This window comes from Bos indicus, chromosome 29 (genome assembly GCF_029378745.1).
Source record: "Bos indicus isolate NIAB-ARS_2022 breed Sahiwal x Tharparkar chromosome 29, NIAB-ARS_B.indTharparkar_mat_pri_1.0, whole genome shotgun sequence".
Taxonomy (NCBI): domain Eukaryota; kingdom Metazoa; phylum Chordata; class Mammalia; order Artiodactyla; family Bovidae; genus Bos; species Bos indicus.
The window spans coordinates 45,703,103-45,712,636 of record NC_091788.1 but is presented as its reverse complement, the minus strand read 5'-3'; positions in this window follow the sequence as shown (position 1 = coordinate 45,712,636).

Genomic DNA, 9,534 nt, shown 5'->3' with positions numbered 1-9,534 from the left:
ACCACTGCCGGGACCCCTGACTTGGAATTGCAGAATGTGACCCCAGGGGCCACTATAGACCACGGCAAGGACCCCAGACTGGCATTGCAGAATGTGTTCCCAGGGACGTGGATCTCAGACTTTAGCTATAACCCCTGACCCCTGACCTTGGACACAGTCAGAAACCTGACACCAGACCCGATCACATTCCTGACCCCAGACTCCAAATAGGACCCCCAGAACTAGACCTTGGATCATCATCTCAGACTGACCATGACCTCAGGTCACCATTCTGGACCCAACCCCCTTCACACCCAGACCCTGACGCTGACCCTTGACCCCCTACAGGACCCCAGATCCAGATTTGGGGCCAGGACCTCAAACACTGATCCCAACCACAGACCATGACCTTGATCCCAGCTTGGTTGCTGAGCCCAACCTTGATTCCACCCCCGACTTAGACCACTATCATGACTCCAAACCCTGGACTTGGGGGCAGAGCCTGGGCCTGGACTTGGACCAGACCAGGGTTCTGGACCCAAAAATTTGGGACACGAACCCAGGACCAAGACACCCAACCAAGACTCAAACTGGACCTAGAGCCCTTAACAGGTTGTCATGAACCTGGGACCTGATGACTGGCATCAGACTCCAGACTTACCCTAGTCCAATCCCCACTCCTGCTCCAGACCCAATCCAGGCCCCAGGACTCCCACTCAGGACTGAGGACCGTGCACCAAAAACCCCCTTCCTGGGTCAGAATCATGATTCCACAAAGCAGGATCCAACTTATCTCAGCCTTGCGGGGAGGGGAGCAGGTCATGGGGGTCACTGGACTGCCTGGCAAGGGAAATTTACTCTGATGAGACTGCATGGTGGAGGTGGAGAGGATCCATGTATCACAAAGCAGCACCCTTATCTCAGTGTGCTGCTCTTAAGAGCATCTCTGTTTTCCAAGGTGACAAGATTCCCTCCCAGTCCTGGGCCCATGGAGCCAAAGCCTCATGCCAGTTTGTGGGTCAGTAACCAGGACCTTTTTGCAAAGCCTAGGATTCTCCACCACCTTTGTCATGGGCACTTCTCAGCCTATCTTTTGAGATCAGCCTCGGCAGAGCCTGGAACCAGAACGCATCAGTCAGGATGGTGAGGTCCCCTTCTCAGTGGGTGACGCCACCATCCACCCAGACGCTCAAGCCCGAACTCCAGGCATTACTCTTGGCTCCTCTGTCTCCCCATGCCCTAATCTATCACCATATCCTCTCATCTGGCCTCCTGAGAATTTTCTTAAACCTGTCTGCTTCTGAGGATTCCCAGGGCTCCTGCCTGAATACAGGCCTTGACCAGAGATGCCTCCCTCGAATCTCGATCTGATAGATTTACTGTCTACTTAGCACTGAGAAGCAGTGCTCCAGGTTTTCTGGGGATGCTGGGAGTGGGGAATTCAGAGGGGGGGCTCCCCCCCCGCCCCACTCTCCGAAAGCAAATCACGTAAGCAAGTTCCTTAACCTGCAAGTCAAACTCTTGGGTGACTGAGTCGTGCTCCCCTCTCAGGCCAGGGTTGCCATCATCCCCTAAGCCCGAGGTACCCCCTGCCATCAGCTGATCCATCAGCTTTTACCCCTGTGTCTTTGTCTCTCCCTCTGTCTCGAAGCCCTCTGCGTGTCCTCTTCCCTGGCTAACTCCGGCTTACCATTTAAGACCCACCTCCTCCAGGCCACCGTCCCCAGTCCCCTTGCTCCCAATTGTGTACATCTCTAGTTCTGCACTTGGTACCTGCTCCCTGATTTGAAAACATCATCAATTGCAAGATGCACATCATTCAAGTTTTTTGACGGGGAGGGGTGGTATGTGTGTGTCTGTTGTTGTTTAGTCGCTCAGTCATGTCCAACTCTTTGCGACCCCATGGACTGCAGCACGCCAGGCTTCTCTGTCCTTCAGTAGCTCCCAGAGCTTGCTCAAAACTCAGGTCCATTGAATCAGTCCATGAAGCTTTATTCAATATTTGCATCCACTGGGAAATGCCTCCTGCCGTTCACACCTCCTCTCACTGAAACCAGTGCTCCCAGTTTACTTCTTGCCCCCCAGAGCCCACCATGAGACCTGACACAGAAAGATAAAGTCAACATTTGATGGGTGAATGAGTGACTGAGTGAACGAGCCCCACAGCCCAAGGTGGCACATGGTGTCTGGGGTAGAAGATGGCCAGAGTAATAGGAGGATATGACGGAAGGCCTCCGACCTCTTCTCCTCCTGCCTCTCCGAAACTCTTCAGCACTCTAACTACAGTCACTCACTGGCCTGGGGTTTCTGGAACAGCTCCTATTTTAAAACTTCTGTCCAGTGAACTCATTAGGCCAGAGTCTCTGTGAATTCTGAAAAGCCCCCCATCCTGCTCCCAGAAGAGGCCCAACCTCCTCCACACCACCTGCAAACCCAGAAAGCCCTTCCCACCCACTGCTCAACCTGCAACCCAGGCAGGCCTGAAGCCAGGATTGAGAGAGAGAGAGCCGCCAGGGCCCTCTCCTCACTGATTCCTGGGACCCTGGAAAGCAGCTCCTGGAAGCCTTGGCCTGGGGAGGCTGTGTTTTGGATGGTGCTGCCCTCTGGTGGTTGAGGGGAGGTCAATTGTCAACTTGCCTTTTCAGGCTGGCTTCAGTCTTCCTCAACCAGCCTTTGTCTGGTGCCTAGACGGTGCCAGCCGGTGGCTGGGGTGCTGGGAGTGAACGAGGAGTGGAATCCCATCTCCACCCAGCTGGCAGGCCTGCAGATACAGCCATACCTGGCATCTCCTCTGGATGACTAATGTGTGTTGCAAACTTAACATGTCCCACGCTGAGCTCTCGCTCCCACCACCCTGCCCAGTCCAACCTGCTCCTCTCCCGGCTCCCCTTCTCAGCCACAGCTCCTTCACTTTTCAAAAGCCCAGGAGTCATCCTCCATTCCTCTCTTCCCTCACCTGCTCCTGTGCCCCCTCTCCCGGCTGTCATCCAGCTTGTCCCATTGACTACTGATGTGTCTGTCTCCAAAGTATTGCTGTTTAGTTGCTGAGTCGTGTCCAACTCTGTGACCCCATGGACTGCAGCACGCCAGGCTCCTCTGTCCTTCTCTATCTCCCCAAGTTTTCTCAGACTCATGTCCTTTGAGTTGGTGATGCCATCCAACCATCTAGTCCTCTGTTGCCATCTCCTCCTGCCTTCAGTCTTTCCCAGCATCAGTGTCTTTTTCAGTGAGTCAGCTCTTCGCATCAAGTGGCCAAAGTATTGGAGCTCCAGCTTCAGCATCAGTCCTTCCAATGAATACTCAGGGTTGATCTCCTTTAGGATTGACTGGTTTGATCTTCTTGCTGTCCAAGGGACTCTCAAGAGTCTTCTCCAGCACAAAGGTATTGATACATCCCAAATCCTTTCACTGTGCCCTGCTAAACCCGATCTGAGTCCCATCACCTCCTGCCTGGCATTGATGCCTGCACCAGCCTCCACCCTGCCACTCCTCTAGCCAGAGTCTTTTACAGAGTCTTCACAGGCCTAAATGTAACCCCATCTCCAATGACCACCCCTGCACTTAGGAAACCTACTCTTTTCTGTGGCCCGTGAGACTTACAGTTTGGCCCCTGCCCATCGCTCTAACTCAATCCCCCTGCCCCTCCCTGTGCCCTTTAGTCTCCAGTCTCTCTGATCTTCCTTCTGACACTACAACTAGCCAAGTTCATTTCTACCTCTGGGGTGCTGACTTTATAATTCCCCTTGCCTGGAATGACTTCCTTTTCACTTCCTTCCCATAAGGCAGATTCCTGCTCGCCCTGCATCCCATGGGTGGAAAGGTTCCTGTTCAGAGGGCTCTCCCTGGTGCCCCTGTCTGGTGTGGTCACTGCTGCATTCCTCACATTGGATGCCAAGTTAGGGCCACAGAAACAGAACTCAGGTCTGGAGAGGAAGAAGGCCCCCTCCAATTAACCTGGCAAGAGGATATGGGAGGAGGTGGCAGGCTCAGGAAAAGAGGAAGAGTTGGCGAAGGTCTTGAACTTGACATGGTCTGCACATGAGCAGGAGTGAGGTTGGGGGTGAGGACTGGCATGTGCCAAGGCCCAGGAACGCAGGTTTCCTCTTGCTGGGGCTTCACCTCTGTCTCCATCCTGGGCTTTGAAGAGCCAGGAGGATGAACTTGAGGGTGTCTCAATCCATACAGCTCACCGGGGGTGAGCAGACTTGACTGGGAGAAACTCCTGCTTAATGTGGGCAGCGACCTCTCTGATGTCCGGGGCCCACATGGTGCCAGGCTTTGGCTGGGAGGCTGGGACTTCACCTCGTTTACTCAGTCACTCGTCCAACAGTGTACCTGAGCTCCTACTACATACCAGGCCCTGGTGCTTGGCCTTGGGCATCCAACATAGGAGAGACGGCGAATCTATGGGCAAAGCATACATAATAATAAACACTGACGCTTCCTGGGTTCTCTCCATGTGCAGGCCACTGTTCCTAGAACCCAGATGATCTCATTTAATACTCAAAACATCCTTATGAGGCAAGTGACAAGTTATCGTTAGGGCCGGGAGCCTGCTCGGGTGAAGTCGGGGAAAACTCTTGAGGACTGGCATTTCCGCCAAGGACACAGGCCTTGTGCTTCCTCCTGCACAGTCCAAGGGCCTTTGATAGCCCACAACTCTGTGCCAGGCTTCCAGGCCGCTGCTTCGCCCGACCAGTCTCCCGGGAGCAGCGCCTCTCCCTGGAACCCTCCGGAAAGTCACAAGTCCCCACGCCGCCTGGGGCCGCAGTCTCCCTTTTCCGCCTTGGAGCCTCAGCGCGACATGGCCCCGCCTCTGGATCCGGCCCCGCCCCGCCCGGGCTCCGCCCCACCCCGCCCCGCTCCTCCCACAGGGCCCTCTTGGAGCTGTCCCCAGTGCGCATGCGCCTCGTCTTCCGCGACTCAGGCTTAGTCGTGCTGAGCTCCTACTGCTTGTCTGCGCCTTGACCTTTGAGCATCTCAGTCGAGGTCTCGTAGGCCCCACCGGCCCCGCTGTATCCTCTGGTACTTGCCTGTCAGGGAAAGGGAGGATGGGTGTGGAAAAGCCGCTTGCTGGGTGCTTTAGATAAAGTTACTTGACCTCTCTGAGCCCTGCCTTTCTCTTCTGTACCCCAGCCTGGCCTCACTGAATTGTTTTGAGGGTAAATGAAGATGTGTATGCAGTGGTGGGTGGGCTGAGGAGATGTCTTTCTGAACGGTCACTGGTAACACATCCTGAGGACCTTGGAGCCCACTTGTGTGTCTCCCTCTCAGCGTCCTCCATGGTCTTTCTCTCCTTTCATTTCTCTTCTCCCCTCCCAGGTTCTTTGCCTCTTTCTCTGCCTTCCCTTTTCTGGATCTTTCAGGGTGTTTCTCTCTGGGTCTGGATCTCTCTGCCTCTCCACCTGTCTTGCCCTCCTGGCGCTGCCATGGCACAGTCTGGAAGCACAACAGCTTTCTGGCCCCTTGTCGCTCTCTGGCGTGGGGCAGGTTTAGGGGACAGAAGGCTAGGCTGAGGGCAACTGCAGGTGCTCCCGGACCTTGGGTGTCTGCTCTATTTCCTGCCCATACATTGGTGTCAGCGCTGAGGGTTCGTTTCTGGTCTGGGCCTCTGGAAGGTGGGGAGGTAGGGTGACTCTCCCCAGCAAGTGCCAGGCCTGCTCTGCTGGTGGCCACCCGAATGGCACTTAGCACAGAACTGACCTGGGAGGGCTAGAGGAGCTGGAATTGGCCTTCTCCCCAGGTCTAGCTACCTCATTTGTGGGGTCCACTGCAAATAAAGTGCACAGCCCCTTTTTCAAAAATTAAGAATTTCAAGGGACTTCCTTGGTGGCCCAACGGCTAAGACTTCGCGCTCCCAATGCAGGGGGCCCGGGTTTGATCCCTGGTCCGGGAACTAGATCCCACATGCAGCAACTAAGAAAGAGTTGACATGGGACAACTAAAAAAGATCTCACATGTTGCAACAATGATCGAAGATCCTGAGTGCAGCAACTAAGACTGGCACAGCCAAACTAAAAAAAAAAAAAGAATTTCAAGATGGTGACAAGAGCACATTAAACCCAGTGTGGGATCCCTCTGAGGGCAGGGCCCCATGTGACTGCATGGATCACTCACCCATGAAATCAGTCCTGCTTCCTTTTCCTATAAATCCACCTTTCATTGTGCTCAGGAGCAGATGGAGGGGAAGCCAAGCTAGCTAAGTCTAGCCCCACCCTCAAGGAGTTCAGAGTGCCATGGGAGGGGCTGTGGGCACACACCCGGCCTGGCTGCTCAGCAGGCATGAGAGACTGGGGGGCAGGGGGGGAAGGCCCAAGTTCCGGAGTCCTTGGCCCAGTGTTCATGTATGTCCCAGCTTTGCCTTCACTTCCTCTCTCAGCCTGGGCTGTGTTATCTGTAGAGTGAAGCCACCTGCCCACTCCCTTCCTTGGGTGGAGTTTGAGTGTGAAATGCCATTGCTTGTACACAGAGGCTAGGAAGTGAGGTGGATAGGACTGACTCTGCAGCCAGTCTCCAGGTTTTACTAGCCAAGACACTTCAGGCCAATGTCCATAAACTGAAGTTTCTCATCTTTAAAATGAGGGTAGGGCTTCCCTGCTGGTTCAGTGGTAAAGAATCCACCTGCTAATGCAGGTTTGATCCCTGATCCGGGAGGATCCCACATGCCGTGAAGCGACTAAGCTTGAGTGCCCCAAGTATTGAGCCTGTGCTGTGGAGCCCACGTGCTCCACAAGAGAAACCCTCACAATTAGAAGCCTGCACATCGCAACTGAAGAGTAGACCCTGCTCTCTCCAACTAGAGAAAAAGTCCATGCAGCAACGAAGACCCAGCACAGCCGACAAAAACAAAAACAAGATAACAGTAGAGTTGCTGTGTATTTACAGTGGCCAAGACATGGAATCAGCGTAAATGTCCACTGATAGATGAGTGGGTGAAGATGTGGTGCACGTGCGCAATGGGATATTACTCAGCCATAAAAAAGATTGAAATAATGCCAGTTGCAGCAACATGGATGAACTTAGATATTATCACAGTAAGTGAAGTCAGAAAAAAAGACAAATACCATGTGCTATCATTATATATGGAATCGAAAACATGACACAAGGGACTTCCCTGGTGATCCAATGGTTACAATGGGATACTTTCACTGCCATGATTCCAGGTTCAGTCCCTAGCCAAGAAACTAAGATCTCGCAAGCTGCATAGCACAGCCTAAACCAACGAAATACGACACAAGTGAACTGATTTATGAAACAGAAACAGACTCTTAAAAGACATAGGAAACGAACTTATGGCTGTTTTTGTTGTTCAGTTGTGGTTCTTGAAGGGGAAAGGGGGTTGTTGTTCGGTTGCTCAGTCATGCCCGACTCTTTGTGACCCCATAGACCAGGCTTCCCTGTCCTTCATCATCTCCTGGAGTTTCCTCAAACTCATGTCCGTTGAGTCATGAAAGGGTCTAGGGGAGGGATAAATGAGGAGTTTGGGGTTAGCAGGTAAAAACTACTAACTATATAGTAAATACAGCCTGTGCTACTGTATAGCACAGGGAACTATACTCAATATACTGTAATAAACCATAATGGAAAAGAATATGAAAAAGAATATGTATACATATGTGTATAACTGAATCACTTTGCTGTACACCAGAAATTAACCCAACATTCTAAATCAACTATACTTCAAAAAAATAGGGTTGCTGTAAAGATTAGGAGTTAGCATGTGTAGATACTTAGACCAGTCTGGGTCAACACACAGGCTCAGTAGATGCCCGCTGTTTTTATTTTGTTGCCTGTGAAAGGTATACAGAATGTCCAGGTTAATCCCTTCTGATTGGAGGAGAAACAGGAAGGGCTTCTGGAGGAAAAGGTGAAGGAGGATAGGTTTTCATAGTTGTGGTGAAGTGACACCCACTGAACGCGGCAACCCTGGGGGCTACAGAGGTGCCTGTTCAAGGCCTCTTGGAAGCACCTACCGCCAGCCCGGTGCTTCTCCTTTTACAGATGACGGTGGCTAGTGATGCAGAGGTCAGTGGCACATGACCCTGGAGAGTTACACATGACAGCTTGATTCCTGTATACGGAAGGTGTATGGAAGGTGTACCAGCAAATGCCCAGAGACAGTGGAGTTAGTTATAAGGGTGGAGAGGAGTTGTTAGTTGCTAAGTTATGTCCGACTCTTTTGAAACCCCATGGACTATAGTATAGCCTGCCAGGCTCCTCTGTCCATGGGATTTCTCAGGCAAGAAAACTGGAGTGGGTTGCATTTCCTCACTGGCAGGTAGATTCTTTACCACTGAGCCATCAGGGAAGCCCGGAGAGGAGGGGTAAATGATGAGGGAGCTTGAGAACGTATCCTGAGACAAACACACTGATGGGTTTTAAGTAGAGGAGTCAAATCTAAAAGAAATGTTCTGGCTGCCAACAAGGCAGATGGGGGTTGGACTGCAGGCTGAGAAGTCTCAGGGCTCTTGCTGGAGTCAAGGTTCTGGAAAATGGTAGCTTCAACTAGGGTGGCAGGCATGAAGTTATAAAGAGGTAGATGGGTTTCTGTGATGTTTAGAAGGCATAATGGACACTCTGCCTTCCTTGGCCAACGTCAAAAACGGCCACAATCGCAGCCATCCTCGGGAAATGGAATCGGCTGACTGTCCAGGATCCCTCTTCCAGGATGCACAGAATTGGAGATGGTCCTTAACAGCTCGGCGAGGAGGATGGGCAGGAGCCCCCCAGATCCCTTAAGGGAGAGATGCGAGCCTTCTTGGGACCTCCTGGGCATCACCTCAGCTCTCCTGAGATGGCACAGTCAGGTCTGAGGTCAACAGCGGGCAGCATGCAGGACACTCGTCTAAACGCTGGAAGCTTGTACTCAACAGGCAGGACCCAGTGGGACAAATGCCGATGGAGCCGGATACAGACCTTTCTTGGTGGCCTCGAGCAGGCACTGTCCTTGAGAGGCTTGTTCTGTAGCTGCAGTGGGTGGAGGTTGGCCGTGGCCTTGGCTACTGGCTCTCCAGGGATGGCCAGAATAGAAATCCTCAGGCCTGTACATAGGGGGGCACCACACAGTCCTTCCAGCTCTCCCCAAGAACTCTGCAGCACCTCTCCAGGCACCGCCTTGTGGGGAGGAGTCGGGATCAGGTAATCCTATGCCTAAATTTCCACATCTATTAAAAAGCTCCCTTTGATGCTGTAAAATTTAAGCAAGTGCTGCTTTCAGACATTAAAAAAAAAGAAGGCAAAGCAAGTCACAGAAGCACACAGCACTTCCGTTGCCACTCAGGGATGGGGGAGGAACTGCGGGGCTGGTGGGGGGTGGGGGGAGAGGCTGCAGCACCCCCAGACTTCCTCTTTCTCATGCACGCACACACACACACCAAGGCAGAAAAGTTTTTGGTATTTTTGTTTTGGTTTTGAAAGCCTTTTTATTTAAAAAAAAAAAAAAAAAACCCAAATAAAAATATTTCCCACTGGAGGCTATTTCTTTTTTTGTTTTAAAAATTTTTATTACACAAATATCTCCCATTCCCATATGTCAGAGGAAAGATGTCCTTGCTC